Source organism: Malus domestica, chromosome 05 (assembly GCF_042453785.1).
Source record: "Malus domestica chromosome 05, GDT2T_hap1".
In the NCBI taxonomy this organism is placed as follows: domain Eukaryota; kingdom Viridiplantae; phylum Streptophyta; class Magnoliopsida; order Rosales; family Rosaceae; genus Malus; species Malus domestica.
In genome coordinates, this window is record NC_091665.1 from 26,459,097 (window position 1) to 26,478,494 (window position 19,398).

Below are 19,398 nucleotides of genomic sequence, written 5' to 3' on the forward strand. Positions count from 1 at the left end.
CCTTGGAATTGAATTCACTTCCAACTCCAAAGGCCAAGACAACGAGGAGTCCGAATCAGCTTTTTAAAGGCTGCCCGTAAGGGTTCACGAAACATTAATGGGCATCATATCATTCAGTTTGCATGAGAAATTAATAGCAGCTTCATGCTCTAACTTGCAACAAACAATCACCAACACCAGTGACGGTCTCAGGCGCAACAAACAATCACCAAAACTTGCAACAAAACATGAAATGAATTCCAAAACATCATGATACATACGGCCTTTTCTTCTTCTGAGAAGCGATACATACGGCTTTAACATAGTCAGAATATATGAAGAATGTTAATGACGTGCAAAGATTTTACTCCAAGGAAACATCAGAAGTTTACAAATTCAAGAAAAACAGAATGAAGTGAAAGATACCTTACCTGTAAAATAAAACTTAATTTCAGCATTTGGTCCATTGTTGCCCATCCCAATATTACATTTCAATAATTTCTTCAGACTCATCACTTCCATAGGCTTCATACTCATCACGTCCACCGCTTTCACCACTCGAACTTGTTTCAGACTCATCACTTGATTCTTCAGGTTCATAACTTCCACTGGCTTCAGGTTCATCACTTGATCCATTGGCTTCAGAATCATCTTGTCCCGCACCTTCTTCTACTTGTGTTTCCTGTGACATCACATCAAGTCTTAATTTCTCATCATCTTCAGCATACAACGGGCATATCCCACACCTTTCCACCTCCACATATTTCGGCATTTTAACCTTCATACTTTTCGACACTTTTCGACGCCTTTTGATCGTGGGCTTTGGACTCATCAATTCTCCATCGTCTTTCACTTCTAGATCATCAGAAGTACCCACTGGAATGAAGTAAACAGAGGCCTCACTGACATGTTTGTAGAAATCGGCAGAGCATTTTACTCCCTCTACTGCAAGTTCAAAGGCATTATACCACACATGCACGTGATATCGACTGAAATTGTAGTCATACCATCCACCATCCTTATGCGGAGAATAAAAATTAGGACAACTGATATTATGGCTCTCACCATTATCAGTTTTGAACTTGAAATTGACTTCCACCCACATAAGCGGATAAAAGTCGTATGCAATAACAACAGAGAAAGCGAAACCCAAGAAACCTTTTCGAAACCAATCCCGAGGAAGCTTGATTGAAGATCCCTCATTTTGATAGCTGAACCAACTTGGAATTTCTTTTCCCTGGTAAACAATGGTAAGCAAAGGCCGCGGATAAGAGTCCCTTTCCTGCAACATTTATAGACATCAGATTATTCAATTCAGCAACACGTGTGTGTGTGTGTGTGATAGTGAGAGAGAGAGAGAGAGAGAGAGAAGACACATACATTACCCTCTCTTCGTCCAACATTTGAGGACGTAGTTGCCACTCGCATAATTCTAAGTTGTGCATCAGCCATCATGTTGCTCCTTGCAGTCCAGTCCAATGCTCGACAATTATAAAATTTAAGAACCCCTCGAAAAAGTTCATATTTATCCCAACCTTGAAAGAGTGCAGTCCTTGAACTTGACACTGTCTTCAGTGATGTGCAGCCATCTGCTTCAAGAATTTGTAGCACTGGGAGCTCTGGTAAAGATTGAAGCCTCTTGCAATTGTTTAAGTGCAGGCTTCGCAACTCAGAAGCTTGTTTGATGCTAGCCGGTATGCTGTTAATCATGGTTCCACTCAGTTCTAAATCTCGTAATGAGGCTAAAAGAATGAGGCCACTGGGGACTTTCAATATCCCACTGTAACAGAGGTCTAGTTTTTCCAAAGAGAGCAAACCGACTGAGAAGGGAGGCACTTTTTTAAGATGCAAACAATGGCGAAAGCTGAGAGTTTTAAGATTGGTTAAACTGCTGATGCTGCTCGGGTAGACCTCAAAGTTACTGCACAGACGAAGATCTAATGTTTGAAGCCCAATTAGATTTTCGATCGACGACGGAAGCTTTTTAACCCTTGTCCCAGCTAAACGAAGAAACTCCAGATGTTCCATCGGCTCCATGATTTCAGGGAATTTGAAAAATGCAGAGCAACCAGTGAGATCAAGTCTCTCGAGAGATTTCAACTTACAAATTCTCGTGGGAAGACTTGTAAGCATTTTGCAACCTGTCAGTTGAATTTTTTTTAGAACAAAGAGAAACTCGATTGATGAATGTAGCTCTTTAACCGCTGTTCCTTCTAAACTAAGAAATTCCAGATGTTCCATTGGCTCAAATATTTCCGGGAAGTTTTTAAATTTAGAGCAACCAGTGAGATCAAGTTCCTTCAGAGATTTCAACTTACAAATGCTGGGCGGGAGGCTCACAAGCCGTTCGCAATCATTCAGTTTAATTGTACTAAGACTAATGAGGCACTCCATTGATGATATGGGTAATACTTCTATTGATGTACAAGTCAAATCTAGCACACTGATATCCCTGGGAAGCTCAGAAAACTCGTCAAGAGATGAGCAGTATTCTAGACTAAAATAACCTGAGACCTTCAGCTTACAATTGTTGTTTGGAAGTTTCTTAAGGTCTCTACAATCTCCAATACCCAAAAAAGAAATTTTTTGGTGAGACCAAACTGATGGAGGTAACTCCTTTATACCACTGCCACGTAAACTTAAGTATGCAATATTGCCTGGCATCTTCGGAAGATACTTGAGACTCGTGCACCAAGCAAGTTCAAGAGAAGTAAGCTCGTGAAGATATTGAAAATATGAAGGAACTTCAACCAAACTTGTACAGTAAACAAGATTTATACGCTCAAGTTTTCGACTCTGAGAGAGATTTGGAAGTTCAGTTAGATTTCTGGAGGAACGCATATTGAACACTTTTAAGTTCATAAGAATCTGTAACAAATTGAAAAGAAACAGCAAGAATCAAAACCTTAGCATGACTAATTTTCAGCATGATTACATGTTATACAAGAAGTAAGATAAGCATTTACCTTGTCTTCATCCCAAAGTTTCTCAACTTGGCTTTCGGGCATATGAAGCTCAACAAGATTTATAGCAGAGAATTTTGATGGCAAAGATTCCAAAGGATATGCATGCCAGAAAATGTAACGAAGAGAATTGGAAGATCCAGAGAAACGTTTAATTTTCCGTAGATGTTAAACCTATAGGTGGAACTCTTATCCACACCTAGAAATATTAACTTAGACATCTGTTTGAAGTTTGCACCTTCCAAGTCTAGCTCTTCAATGTTTGACCTGTCAAAGAATACGGCTTGAACCATTGAGGTTCCCTGACAATCAAAAGCAAAGTATAAATTTGAATACAATATACATAAAAAAAATTTAACCAATACTACATTTGTAGGAATCTGACTTGTTTCTTATAAAAGAGTTTTCCTTAGGTGTCTTCCCATAGAAAGTTCACGTTTTATTTTCTCAAGAAAGGGAATGAATTTAGCTCTTACCGTCCTATTTTTCAGCACATGATAGACATCCTCAGCGATGAATAACCTACTACGTTTGCCAGGCTCTTCAATGCATTGTTCCAAAACAATTGCCCGGCCCATTTCTTGTACCAGATCATGCATCTCTAAGGTTTTCCTCGTAGAAACAATTGATATGAGAGATTTCTTAATGAGAACTCTAATTCCGGATGTTGCAAACAAACCACGAATATCTACCATTCTTTTTACTTCATCCACATGCTTTCCCTTATGAAAACATGCAATATCCAGAAATATCTCCTTCTCGTTTCTTCCCAATCCATCATAGCTTAGTTTCAACACGTCCTGGATTTTTTCATTTGGAAATTGCTTCAATTTGTTCAATTCCTCTTCCCATTCTTCTCTGCTTTTGCCATGAAATGAGGACCCCATAATTTTAAGAGCTAATGGAATGCCTCCAGCATAACTCACCACCATTGATGACAACCTCGTATAATCTGTTATAGGAGTGTTATTCTTGAAAGCATTCAAACGAAAGAGCTGAAGGGCGTCATCACGTTCCAGTCCCCTAACCTCGTATATATTTTTATCATCTACAACAATTCCCTCTAGCAGGGCCATATCTCTAGTTGTTATGATGATTCGACTTCCAGGACCAGACCCAACACCATCTCCAAGTAACTGATCCAATTGACGTGAATCATTCACATCATCAAGAACAATGAGGACCTTTGTACTAGGACCTCTTTCTAACAAGAGTTGACCCTATGGTTGAAGTTTCAATATTTAGATCTTTTTCCTTGAATACCTCCTTAACAATTGTATTCCTCAACTGAACTAGCCCATCCTTTTGTTCTCTCTCCCGAATATTTCGAAGAAAACAAGAAGCTTCGAACTTATATGATAGCCGATGAAATACAGCTTCAGCAAGGGTGGTCTTTCCAATCCCACCCATTCCCCAAATACCTACAGTATTGCAAGCATCTGGCGAATCAAGGCATAATAAGGACTCGATTTGCTTGATGCGGCCTTCAATTCCAACCAGGCCCTTTAAATCACATGATGATTCACGAGTCAATTTGGTCCAAATATCCTCAACCACATGCTTAACTAAGTCAGCTTCCGTCCTGCCAAATATGTTTATTATGAAGGCTAAGCAATACTTAGTAATAAGTATGTTTAATTAATATTGTATAAATCAAAGAGCCACGGGTAGAAATCAGTATAAGATAGAGAACTAGTCACCCTTTTTTGGTTGTATTATCGAATCCGGATAGATTGGCTGTAGTCGCCAAAGCAGCCCTCCACTTGTGCACCTTGTCATTACCCTTGAATCGTTTTTCAAGTTGAGCAAATGCATGTGCGTAACTCCCCTGTTGTTTTCGAACTTCTGATGGATTAATGTCGTAAAAAATGGGTATAACCATCTGGCCATATTTTTCCTTGCATTCTAGGATATGCACAAGTTCATCCAGACACCATGTGGAAGTAGCATAGCTTTTTGACAAAATGATTACCGAAAGTGTTGATTTCTGGATTGCTTCTAACAGGGCAGGCCAGATTTCTTCTCCTCTTACAAGCCTGTAATCTATGTAGGTTTCAATTTTCTTCTGAAGTAAGGCATCGTGAAGATGGCTGGTAAAAGTAAGGCGGGTGTCCTCACCTCTGAAACTAATAAACACATCATACTTTTCTTGGTGAGGAGGGATATCATCATCCTCCTCGTGGTCATCATCATTAGCAGCATCATTAGACGCAGCATTAGGAGGAGTCCAACAAGAAAATTTTAATAATCCGCAGCGGAACGTGTAGAACAGAGTCATGATAGTGATGAAAATGACGATGAAAACTTGAAAAATCCCAGTGAACTCCATCTCTTTCTCTGAAATAATAAACAGGTGTTTTATTAATAGGATATTATAAGGCTAAAAACCAACACATTTTTCACTAAGATAATATTTCAAGGCTAAAAACCAACAAAACTTTCACTAATTGAAGGGTTCGACTGCAATTGTAGGAGTGGTGCGGAATCTAACCATTGCAAAGATCAATTAGATCCCTTCTTACCGTTGATTTTCCGGACCACTCAGTGGTACGTACCATGGAAGAAAAATTGCTAATTCAATCAATGATTAGGGTAAGATGTTCAGCAATAAATGGAATTGAAAAGTTTTGTAACCAAAAACCAACATATTTTTGTACAGAAGAAGAAGAAGAAAACTTAACTGAATCTTGTTAAAGTGCAGTCTTCTTCCCTTAGATTTCTTCTCACTCTACAGCGCTTCTCTTTCTTCCAGTATTACTCTCTCTCTCCCTCCATCACTCAAACAAGCAGCAAATCAAACAAATAAGCAAAGCAAGAGCTAGAAACTGGAGAAGAGAGAGCGGTTGCTTCTTCTTTGAAGAGATTGGTACAGATTTTGCTTTACCAAATTGTAATAGTTGATGACGACAGTTAACGCAAGAAAGGGACAGATCCTTTTCCACCTGATCCTCTTAATCCAAGATTCGGGCTGTTCAAATTTCATCTAACCGCTACAATTATTATCATTTTAAATGAGTCATTTTTTTGTTGCAGTTGAATAACATTTGAACGGTCCGGATCCCGAATTAGGTGGAAAATGATCAGGAGATGATCCATTTCCGTGTTTTGGGACCTGGTACCTGAACGTTTTAATAGTTCTTTTTTTTTTGTCAAATGATAGATTTTATTAGGTTTAATGTTAGATTAGCTATTGACGTGAGTTTTTTTTGTCAAACGATAGATTTTATTAGGTTAGATGTTAAATTAGCCACTGACGGGATTTGAATCCACACCGTCATCCAATGATTGAACACATTTCCACTACTATAGTAAAGAGCCACTTTCGAACGTTTTAATAGTTGAAGTTTCAATTTTTATACCTTGAGACAAAATTTGACAGTTAAAATATCCGAGGTAGTTGGATATCAAATTTCTATAGCATGCTCACTATGAGAGATTTCAATGTGACCAGAATATGGGTTGGTACACCACGTGTCACATACAAATAATGGGTTATGTGTGTTAAAAAGTTAATAACTTAAAAAATAAAATTTTCAACTACTCACATAAAAATATGTGATGTACCGCCCGTGTTCCAGTCCAATGATAAATTTCTTAGTATGTAGCTTATCCTCTGAGCACTTTTAATAGATAAACAAAAAATTGAAAGGGTTATTAGCATAAATGGTCTTTAAAATTGACTCACACTATCAAAATGATCTCTGAAATTGAAAATCGATCAATATAATCCATGAAAATAGGTGTTACAAATCAATGTGGTATTTCTATTAAAATTATGTTATATACTGACGTGGCACATATGGATCTCACAAAATTTACAGGTTTTTATCATAAATGATCCTTGAAATCTACTGACACTATCAAGATAGTTCCTGAAATAAAAAATCGATCAATGTAGTCCCTCAAAATAAATGTCGCTAATCAATATGGTCATTCTATCACAATTATGTCAACTTTTTTGTTATGTGCTGATGTGAATTTAATAATTTAATAATTAATTAAAAAAGTTGTCAAAAAAACTTTTGCACAATGAGATTATCTCAAGGCAGAGCTCGATGTTCTTTGTGTCACCAAGATCACCCAAGGAGCGAAGCTCTCCAAGATTAAGGTTGTGAGGCTGTCAGTCGCTAAAATATTGACAGTGATATCACAGAAGTCGTCAGCAATCCAAGCCGTCACCAAAGGTGGTCCCGATCTTGGTCCAATTCGATGCAAAAAGAGTGTAAACTGTAAAGATGGGTGTCTTGAGAATTTTTTTCAAGAGAAGAGACGACAAAGGTTACCATAGATGGAGGTAAATGAGTGTGGGTTGGTATCGGAGGTGATTGCGAGACTAGGTTTCTGGGTTGACAACTTTTTAAATTAGTTATAAAATTCTTAAACCTATTTCTAATTTATTTTTAATTTAGGGTAAATATCAATTTACGACCCTTATGTTTCGTGGTTTTCAACATTTAGTACATCAAGTTTTTTTCGTCTCAGAGTCATACCTAAAGTGTTAATTTTGGGACAGTAGTCAAACTATTAAGTCTACTGTTAACTAATGACGTGGCGCTTATGTAGACAATGAATAGGCGCCATGTGTCATTAAGGGGTCCACGTGGATTTTTTTTAAGGCAAAAGATTGTTTACTACCCTCATGTTTCGTGGTTTTCAACATTTAGTACATCAAGTTTTTTTTCATCTCAGATTCATACCTAAAATATAAATTTTGGGATAGTCTCATACATCCGTTAGTCAAACTGTTAAATATGTCGTTAATTGTGACGTGGCACCCATGTGGACAATGACTGGGCGCCACGTGTTATCCACGTTTTTTTTTCTTCTTCTTTCTTCTTCCTTTTTCTTCTTCTTCCTCCGACTGTAACTTTTTTTTTCTTCCTCCTTCTTCTTCCTTCCTCCTTCTTCCTTCCCCTTCTTCCCCTTCTTCCTTCTTCTTCCTTCTCATTCTCCTTCTTCTTCTTCTTTCTTCTTCCTTCCCCTTCTTCCCCTTCTTCCTTCTTCTTCCTTCTCATTCTCCTTCTTCTTCTTCTTTCTCCGAATCTGGGGAAGTTTTTCTTCTTCTTCTTCTTCTAGATTCAGTTTTTTTTTTCTTCTTTCTTCTTCTTCCTCATTTCTTCTTCCTTCTTCTTCTTCTTCTTCTTCTTCTTCTTCTTCTTCTTCTTCTTCTTCTTTTTCTAGATTCAGTTTTTTTTCTTTCTTCTTTCTTCTTCTTCCTCCTTCTTCTTCCTTCCTCCTTCTTCCCCTTCTTCCTTCTTCTTCCTTCTCATTCTCCTTCTTCTTCTTCTTTCTCCGAATTTGGGGAAGTTCTTCTTCTTCTTCTTCTTCTTCTAGATTCAGTTTTTTTTTTCTTCTTTCTTCTTCTTCCATCTTTCTTCTTCCTTCTTCTTCTTCTTCTTCTTCCTCTGACTCCAACTTTTTTTTCCTCCGAATCTGCCCAGAAAAAAAAAGAGTTGCAGTCGGAGGAAGAAGAAAGAAGAAGAAAAAAAAAACGTGGGTGACACGTGGCGCCCATTCATTATCCACATTGGCGTCACGTCACAATTAACGGCAGATTTAATAGTTTGACTAACAGATGTATGAGACTGTCCCAAAATTTACACTTTGGGTATGATTCTGAGACAAAAAAAACTTGATGTACTAAATGTTGAAAACCACGAAATATGAGGGTAGTAAACAGTCTTTTACCCTTTTTTTTATTTATTTTATGGAGAAGGGGTTCAAAAAAAAAAGCCCCGTCTTCTACCTCCCCGCACATTCTCTGACACACCCCGATCCTAGAATCAAGGCATGCTAGCCGTCACGTGGGCGTGACGTAACCAAAAGTGCGATGCGGAAGCAAAAGATAAAAGAGATACAAAGGAATAAAAACCAACTACTAGCAATAATATCCAACTAACACGCTAGAATGAGTTTAAGTGTGAAACACACATATTCAGAGCGTAAATACTAAGTGCAATCAAGTAGGACCATAACTAAATTACAACACCCGAAGGTGAGTCCTACATGAGTAATCTGTCAGAACGTCGTGGGAATCCTCGTGAGCCACCAACACTGCTAACTAGAACCTGGGGGGGGGGGCGCAAAACAAATTGAGTGGGTCAGTAAAACAAAGCTTTTTGAAAATATTTCATTTAATATCATTTATAACCCCTCGCTGTAAAACCTGTATACTTTCCCAGAAAATAACATAATATGCATATAATTCTTCAAATATCTCAATTCACCAATCTTTATCAAAAACCAGAAAGTATGCCATACTATAAGCGTCAATAACAAAATAAGGATGCATCAATATAACAGGTGAAATAAGGAATCAACCGGAGACCCTGCAGCGGTCATGTTCGACTAATTCTATAGCTCAATATCCAATCTAACCAGAGTCACCAACTGTGACCTGTACGACACTACTCTGCACATAAATCGGAACTACCTGAAGTAGTCTGTACGACAAGAATGGTGTGAGAATACGTTCTAGTGCTTCTCTCATCAACAACTATATAATAATCTAAAGTCACCTACAAGTCGGAACCACCTCTAATGGTTTGTACGACATGTCAGAATCACCTCTAGTGATCTGTACGACATGCACCTACTTGGATCCAAGGTGAGCGTGTGGTGCGGGGTGAATAATATAAGCACTAACACCATGGGTGTAGGTTATGAGCTCTTAACACAATTCACATCATTAATAAACCATATGAACAACATACAACTCACCTGATACTCACTTGTGCGTCCACAACACCATTTCATATATATATGCATCAAATACTAATTCATATATTTCATATAATATGCATGCATGACATTTTAAAACATACTTTCATTTAACTTCAATTTCTGGGAAAAATCAGTAGTATATAGGTATAAACAGAAAATAACTGCCCACTGACTGATAAGTCGAAGGGTCGTAACCCCTTGACGCCCATGAATGCGTTCGTCCTCGTGATAGGTCTCACCTATATGCGAAACAACTATAAAAACGTTATTTAAAGCACATAACCAACAATACGTAATAACTTCTCATACGATGCTCAATTTAGGTATATGAATATACCACAGTGATCTACACAACCTCAGGATCATCACCAAATTTTTAGAAAAATTTTTGGACTTGCCACACGCCCTCACGCGCCAAGAATGGTACGGACCTACGCGCCTCCACGCACGTCGTCCCCTACCTCTAGTCGCCGGACTGGTTTCGTCGGCGCCGGAAAACTGGAGATTTTTCAAACTCCATTTTCTCCGTCAATTCTCAACCATTTTTTATGCATTTTACATCAAAATGAAGCCCTAAGCATGTAGAATCACGTTATATTAAATTAAGGCTAAAAAACACACGAAATCTCACTGGAGAAAATCCAAGAAAACCGGCCGACTTCGAACCCTACGATCCCGACGTCCAAAACCTTCAAACTAAGTACTCCGAGCTTCCTTGGGACCTCACTAAGCTCCCTGTAAGTTTAGAATTCCCTGAAAATCAACATTTCACGTGTGCATGAATAGTACTCAAAACTGGGGGTTCGGATTTCAAGAGTTTTCGAAGGTTCTAAGTTCCAAAAATGGTACCAATAAACTCACAAGCTTGCAAGGATGAAGGAACTCACCTTTTTGACGTCGATCCGTGGAGATTTGAGGGTTTTTGGTTCTTGTCCGTACGAGTTCGAGAGGGAGAGAGGAAGAATGAACTGAGAGGGAAGAGAGAGAGGGCACGGGGTGAGGGGAGAGAGTGTGAGGTTTATTTTCAGTGTGTCACCTTCCCCTAACCACACAAAATGCAAACCAATTTTTTTAATCTAACTCAATTTTTCCAAAAACTTAGGAATGTATGAATTATTCAAATAAACAAGTCACACATACCTTAGTAACCTTTAAGGGCAATTCCGTCAAATCACATCTACGATAACTAAATTTTCGGGACGGGCTGTGACACTATCCCTCCCTTCTCTCTTCTGCAACCCGCACCCCTTCCCTTCCTTCTCTCTTCTACAACCTGCACCACCCTCCCTTCTCTCATTTTCCTCCCTTATCCCTCCATTCTCTTCTCTGCACCAACCCACCAAACCCTTCTCTCCTCTCCTTCCGATCCACCGTCAAATGCCCCTTAAACAAATATCCTAATAAACCAAAAATTCAATTCCAATAAAAGAGAATAAATTTTGTGTTTTTTCAGGCAAATTTCCAAAATAACTACATGAAAATTTCAAAAATCAATGGGTTTCTGTAATTTTCAGAACAGGGAGAAAGAACACCATGAACCCAGAATCCCAACCCCGGCCGGACAGTCATGAAGACAAACTAGAGAGGGGAGAAAGAAACAAAAATATCAAATATTTGCACCATTGCTACTGTCTATCACTAAATAATTTGGTAGAGCCCATCAATTTTGTGACAAAGAAATAAGCTAAACATAAAAGGAAAAGAGATGAAGCTCATAAAGTAAAAGGCAGAAATTAAATAACAAATTCCTCAAATATTTAAGACCCAACTCCACAATGGCAAAACCATTTCTGCAAAGCAATCAGACCCAATTTCTCAATCGTAAATGGCAACACAGCAAACAAAGAAAAATAACCAAATTCAACAAGAAAATCAAAGAAAGCCATGTAATTTACACTTCAGAGGAAGAAAAAGAAACCAAATAAAACAAACAAGCAAGCGACTCGAACAAAAATTAGAATACCACTAATAAACAATGAAAAGAAAGAAAGAGAAGAAATTGAAGAGATGGGTCGGAAAGAAATGGAATTTGAGAATGTGGGAGAGATCCATAAGAGCGAGAGAGAGAGGAAAAAAACCTGAGGAAGTGGTGGTCCTGTTGTGGTTGCTGAGAGTGGTGATGGCGGAGCAGAGGAGGAAGCTGAAGCTGAAGTTGAATATGGTGATGGTAATGAGGAGGAGGTGGGCGAGAGCTGAGGAAAGGATGGAGAGAAAGAAGGGAGGGTGGAGAGAGAGAGAGGAGAAGAGATGACGGTTTGGTGGGTTGGTGCAGAGAAGAGAATGAAGGGATGATAAGGGAGGTATGTAAAATGATGATTATGCCCTCGTTGGCTTGGTGATGTGGACGTACGTATATAGTTCTAAATTATTTTCCCGTTAATGTAATTAAATTGTACTCGACATCACGAGCACGTTGACATGAGTTAGGGTCGAATTGGAGTTGTAACGAGAAAGTTACGATTATTAATGCGCGTAAACGGGTAAGTTACGGACCAATTATATTGGGTTCCTACTTCCTTGGGTCCAATCAGGTTTTATTTTCTTTCTTCTTTTTGCCAATCCCGTAAGCCACACACACACGTGCAACCTTCTTCTCTCCCCTTTCTTCTCGAAAATTCCTTTTGTCCATACAACCGAAAGCACTTACCCTCAAACTAAACCAAAACTCTACGGATCGAGCTTTATGTTTCTAGATTCCTACTCCTCTTGAGCTTTAGAATCTAGTGATACCTTTGTTTGGTGATTTGACTTCAAGAATCCTAGATTCCATAAACTCAAGCGTGGAGCTAAACTATTTTGACATGATCGTAGGATTTATCTAAGGATTTAAGACTCGTGGTAGTTCCCATACAACTTCCTTAGTATCTTGGAACAATTTTGGAGTGGTTTGAACGTCGGGACACTCAGGTTTATCGAGTTGCAGACTTATTCGGAATATCGAAGGATTTTCCGACCATTTTCTATCGATTTTAGGACCTCAAAGAGGTATGGTTATATTCTCCTAGTTGAGATCTTCGATTCCATATAAAATTTGTGAATTTTGGTGTTGAAACGAAGTAGAAACTAAGGTTTTAAGAATTTCCAGTTTCCGATGATACAGCGGAGCCCGGAGGCGGATCCTGGCAAAGCACCGGAAAAGAAAGAAGAATATTCCGTCAACTTTGATAGAATATACTAACGACATCAGGTATATTTAACATAATATTCTATTATTTAGCTGAATTTTCTCTAACGGCATTAAAGATTACATCCAACGTGCCAGGCACATGCCCGCGCTTGGCTTGCGCATGAGGGCGTGTGGGGCATCGGAAAATTTTTCTAAACATATGGGGATGTTCGTGGTGTTGAGTAAGTCATGATGGTATATTCAAACGCCCCAATTAAGCAACGTATGAGAAGTTATTACACGGTTTGATTATGTACTTTCAAATTAACGATAATTTAGTTATTTCGCATATAGGTGAGACATTCCAGGAAGAGGAGCGTAGCCAAGCGAAACTTGGGGGTTACGACCTTGATACATACCAGTGAGTGGGCTTTTGGTTTTCTATATATACGTATATATGCTTTGTGTTTTCCCATAAATTGTTTTAAATGGATATACGTCTTTAAATGCCATGTTAATTGCATTACATTTTAGAATATGCATTAGTATAGATATGCATGTTGTTGCTTGACGTTGGGGACGTTCATGTAAGCTTCAGGTGAGTATATATTGATGATAGTGGAATGCATTGTTTGTGATTATACATAGATGCATTTATAGCTCATTATCCTGCACCCCAGTGTTAGTGCTCCCGCCCGTGGCAAAGGCATAATCCTTCATGTGATGTTCACCTCCCGCACCGCACATTCACCTTGGATCCAAGTTTGGTGCACAGCCATGTCGTATAGACCATATTTGTAACATCCCACATCGCCCAAGGGAGTGGATCCTCTAAACCTTATATGTATATTCTCATCTTTACCTAGCACGAGGTCTTTTAGGAGCTCACTGGCTTCGAGTTCCGTAGAAACTCTGAAGTTAAGTTAGTTCGCTAGAGAGCAATCCCATTATGGGTGACCCACTAGGAAGTTCTCGTGTGAGTTCCCAGAAACAAAACCGTGAATGCGTGGTCGGGGCCCAAAGCTGACAATATCGTGTTATGACGGAGTCAAGCCAGGGATGTGGTGGGGGCCCGGGCCATGATGTGACAATTTGGTATCAAAGCCAATCCCTGGCCAAAAGTGTGTTGACGATGACGTTGGGCCTCTAAGGGGGTGGATTGTAACATCCCATATCGCCTAGGGGAGTGGATCATCTAAGCCTTATATGTATATTATCATCTCTTCCTAGCACGATGCCTTTTGGGAGCTCACTGGCTTCGGGTTACGTAGGAACTCTGTGAGCTCCCAAAAGGCCTCGTGCTAGGTAGAGATGAGAATATACATATAAGGCTTAGAGGATCCATTCCCCTAGGCGATATGAGATGTTACAATTTGGTATCATAGCCAATCTCTGGCTGGAAGTGTGCCGACAAAGACGTCGGGCCCCTAAGGGGGTGGATTGTAACATCCCACATCGCCAAATGGAGTGGATCCTCTAAGCCTTATATGTATATTCCCATCTCTACCTAGCACGAGGCTTTTTGGGACTTCACTAGCTTCGGGTTCCATAGGAACTCCAAAGTTAAGCGAGTTCGCGCGAGAGCAATCCTATGATGGGTGACCCACTGGGAAGTTCTCGTGTGAGTTCCCTCAGAAACAAAACCGTGAGTGCGTGGTCAGGGCCCAAAGCGAACAATATCGTGCTACAGTGAAGTTAAGCTCGGGATGTGGTGGGGGCCCGGGCCGGGATGTGATAGCTAAATTGGGGCCTTTCTCGGCCAAATTAGACTTAGCCATATGTATAAAACTTGCTCTACTTATTGAGATTTTCATTTTTGTGAAATTTGGTAATTTTTTGAAATAGTTGATTTTTTCAACGAGTCGGGGCAGCGCGTGGGCCGAGACCCCACTTGTCTTTCTTAGACTAATTTGGATACCTTGACTCCATATGTGACGTTTGATTGATGAAATCTCGTTGTATGACTATAGTTTGATAGAGACTGCCACTCCACTTGGACGTATATAAATCAATGATCCGACCTTTGGATCGTCACCAAACTTTAATATGTAATAGTACATAATATTTAAGGATGTTAGTAACTGACAGATCAGGAATCTGACGTACAGATCCTCCCGGATGGGTTTTCTAAGTTTGTAAATCTAAATGTCGACCGCCACTTAATTTTAGCAATTGGCAGAGATCTAACCGTTAGACCGTTCCGAAACTTTAGGATGTTGTTCTAGAAGCTTATTGAAACTCTTGGGAATCTTCCGGATCAAGTTACGTAGGTTTGTGGACCCTTCCGTCGACCTTTGACAGACGGTTGACTTTTGGTCAATGAGTTACAAATCATTCTAGAATGTTCTTAGGGATGTGTTTTATGTAAGTTATGTGTTCTATCGATAAGAATTCTGAGATGCGATTTGATATTTGCTCTAGGCGACGATCGTTCGTGATGCCTCAATATTCGTGCTAATGAGTTGTAGCTCGTGATGCCTCGATATTCGTGCTAAGGAGTTGTAGTGCGAACTTCAGGTGAGTCTTTTCCTTTTTATAACGTGCGTGTGTGTGTATATATATATATATATATATATATATATATATATATATATATATATGATTGATAGTTTCCATTTATGCATTTGAAAAAGAATCACTATTTTCCTTTTTATAATGTGTGTGTGTGTATATATATAGTATATATAGTATATATATGATTGATAGTTTCCATTTATGCATTTGAAAAAGAATTTTAGATCCTATGGGATGCACATGTATGCTTATAATCTTTCATGTCATAATTATAATTACGGCTATGAATGTTAGTATGTTGATTAGAACTATCAAATCACAGTGGCATAACTATATTTGTGTTATCTGATCATTGTTTGCTGCACCCGGTGTTAATGCTCGCCCAGGGCCAGCGCCAGTCTTTCACGTGTATGTTCACATCCACACCGCATGCTCACCTTGGATCCAAGTAGGTGCCAGTCCTGTCGTACAGGTTGCAATAGGCAACTCTGACTCGTATGTGACCGCGAATAACGCCAGTTTTCACGTGATTGTAGAACTAGAGCGTATATTATGATTACACGCAATCCTGTTCATGTCAGAATACCTCTGTATGAACTCGTGTGTCAGCATGTGTTGATGCGCACCCGTTATGATATGTTGCTTATGTGACATTTTGTGATTATGGATGTCATGCCCTTATTTACGAGATATTGTGCCGTAATGAATTCTTGAGATTTTGCAGGCTACGGTAAGTATTTTCATACCATACGTAGTATGTATATTTTTGGAAACTATACTTGTTTTACCGCGAGGGGTTATAACATTTTCAAAAGGTTTTTATTAAAACTTTATTTTTCAGGCCCACTCACCCTTGTTTTGCACCCCTCCAAGTTTTAGCAGCTCAGCTTTCGTATCAACGAGGATTCTTGGCAAATCTTGGTGTAGACGATGGTATAATTACCCCCGATGGTATAATTCTCACCCTATCTTACTATATTGTACTTATACTCTAACATCATGTGTGAAATGGGTTCATTCCCGCTCACAAGCGCACTATTAAAATTAGACACTTTTAGGTTTAAATTTATACACATTTTCCACATCACTACACTTTATGGCTTCGTCACTTTCCAGGTGTCGGCCATCACTGTGAAATCCCGTTCATGTATTTCACTGTTATAATCTACGTATTTGTATTATTGAGATTTTATATTATTTCTCGAGAAATTATTTTAATTTGTTTGAATTTAGATTTTAATTAAACTAGTTACAAAGTTTGATGTTTGGAAATTAATTATTTAAAATATGTAGACCTTTCAAGGTCACAATTTATATTTTCGAATAGATCTTCAAACCACGAATGTATAGGCAAAATTCGTTTGCGAGTCTGGATTATAACGGTATAGTTACAGACATTTGAAGTTATTTTACTAAACTATAGATTTTAAATCAATTAAACTTCCACAAGAAAGAAGCCTATTCAGATTTAAGCAAAAATAAGAGGACCAATCAGCTAAACGGAGAAGGACCAATCAAATTAAAGGGGGAAGGTTTCAGGAAAAAAAAAAAGGAAGGGAGTGGGAGGGGTCTGATTCTAACCCGTTTTGGGGGGAGATTAGACCCGTTAACCCACCAACCTCCTACGTTCAAGCTCTATTTTGGGTGATCTTGGTGTCCATGGAAAGCTCTTGACGAGCCCTACATCTCTGTAGTGTTAGATTTCCCATTTTCTTTTCCATCTTTGCAGTTCGAAGCCATAAAGCCACGACTTTTCTGGCGGTTTTATCATTTTTCCGGTGATTCCGGCAACCATTTCCTTCGAGTGAGGTATGAAACTTCATCTACTCTTCATAATCTTCAAGTTGGTATGTTTGGTTCGTGCTTTCGTATTCATTTTAGAGTTTGGTGTTTATAACCTTAGAAATCCGATTTTCTTTGGTGAATTTGGATGGTTTCCGGTTAAAATTTATCGTCGGCCTAGTTGTGAAAAGTGTTTCCCTTGTTGAGCTCTAGCTACCACGTAAATTTGAGTTCATTTAGTTAATGTTGAAAATTTAGGTTTTCTAAACCCTTTACCTTGGCTACCACCACGTGTGGTGGTGCGTGAGACCGTCCATGAGTGTTGTCTAAGCACCAAATGCCTTCTAGTGACCCTATGAACATATGTCTAGCTCGGTTTCCTGAAATTCAATTATTTGGTGTGGTGATCAAATTGGACCACCACTTGTTTGTGTGATTGACGACAATTCGATCGTTGGATCGTCGTATAAGTTTGTGAGCACCCCAGTTATCAGTTGTTGGACCCTTGAGAACTTACAGATTGGAATCTGATGTGCAGATCTTCTGGATTGAATAACCTTAGATTGTTGACCTTAATGGACCTATCTTATCGATGGTTGATGTTTTAGTCAACGTGCTCTACTCTAGTGTCGTTTATCTCTAGTTTGTTGTTGAGGCTTGATGGAGCTTAGTTGGCTCATCATGATGACATGTCGTTTCTATTTGACGTGTGTCTCGATATATGTATTAGTGGCACCATATTAAGTTATACTTGTTTATTAAATGTGTTTTCTATTGAATCGTTATTTTTATTTTTCGCATCGATCAATGTTTATTAATTGTGATTCGACTGTAGCTTGGAAACGTTTATGAAATGTGGTTAGATATGTATGATTAATATGATGTGTATGATTGCTTTTATGACGATGTGAACCCATAATCTTATGAGAAGTATTATGTAGAACTTTTATGCTTGTATGATAAGATAGTTAGTGGTCATGAGAAGTTGATAGTGCAAGTGATTACAATGTCAATCATAGCGGATGAGATAAGGGTAAGTGGTTTGTGTGTTGATCTAACTGCACCATGTAGCAGTGATACATGGATGGTCTTGCTTGGTTAATCCGCGTTAGGGGACCATACTATTTTTGGATCGCGCTTGGTTAATCCGCGTTGGGCGATCCTTATGGCCATTTATATTTAGGGGTGATCATGCTTGGTTAATCCGCGTTGGGTGATCACTGCCTAATAGTTGAGTAGGTGTGACCCTGCTTTGTTAATCCGTGTTGGGGGACCATACTATATATGGATCGCGCTTGGTTAATCCGCGTTGGGCGATCCTTATGCCCATGTATGCTTAGGAGTGATCATGTTTGGTTAATCCGTGTTGGGTGATCACTTCCTAACAGCTGTAGGGGTGACTCTGCTTGGTTAATCTGCTTTGGGGGGTCACTACAACCTTGGTTACTTTCTCAGGGGTGGCTCTGCTTGGTTAATCCGCTTTGGGGGGCCACTTCCTATTTGGTTACTTATGTAGGCTTCGGTCGAACTGCGTCCCTCTAGCCCTAGTTTTTTTTTTTTTAATTTTTTTTTATGTACATATGAATGATGGTTTTGAGATTCTTGAGGTTTGAATGAAAAAGCCGTTAGATGTCTGGGTGACTCATTCGGAGTTTGCAGCGACTTGATTATGATTTCATAAAGCATGATTCTATACTCGATATTTATAGATTGTGATCGATGGTCTGTTTTTACTAAATATCACATACTTGTATTATTGTCACTCACCCGAGCCTCGCAGTTTATCTAAGTGTCTGATTGGCCCAATGTACCATATCCATGATGCAAGCATTGATTTTATATGTGACAGATCTGGGTAGATTACAAGAAACCGCTTGATATTTTGGATTCCGTTGAGTGGTCTGGAATCCTTGCTCTCGCTCATTCCCATAAGGTTAGTCTAGAACCCTAGATTCGAGTGAATGAGAACTACCCACAATAGACCTTGTGAATATGAAATAGATTTACCATGTTATTGCTCATAATCCAAGTAGGAAATTATATAGAGTTCATTGGTTAAATTCGTGAAACAATATGTTATTGCATTCATTGATTAACATAATTAAATGCTAAGATCATGTATATTTGATTCATGAATTGATTGATTGATGGAATTGTGGAATGACCTTGGTATGGTTGTTATTATTCTGATTATTTTAGTTGATCAATGGGGCTTGAGAATAATATGTGCTTCATTGCTTATTTAATATGTTACATGTTGTGGATGGAAGTATCGTGCTGGAACCATGGAATTTATATGATGGATGGAATGAGAGTCTTGAACGGCATGTT

General features: G+C 38.9%; 1 pseudogene; it reads right to left on the reverse strand.

Moving 5' to 3' along the window:
• Positions 1–328: 328 nt before the first annotated feature.
• LOC103421064 (disease resistance-like protein DSC1) lies at positions 329–5,790 on the reverse strand (annotated as a pseudogene).
• Between the last annotated feature and the right edge of the window lie 13,608 nt (positions 5,791–19,398).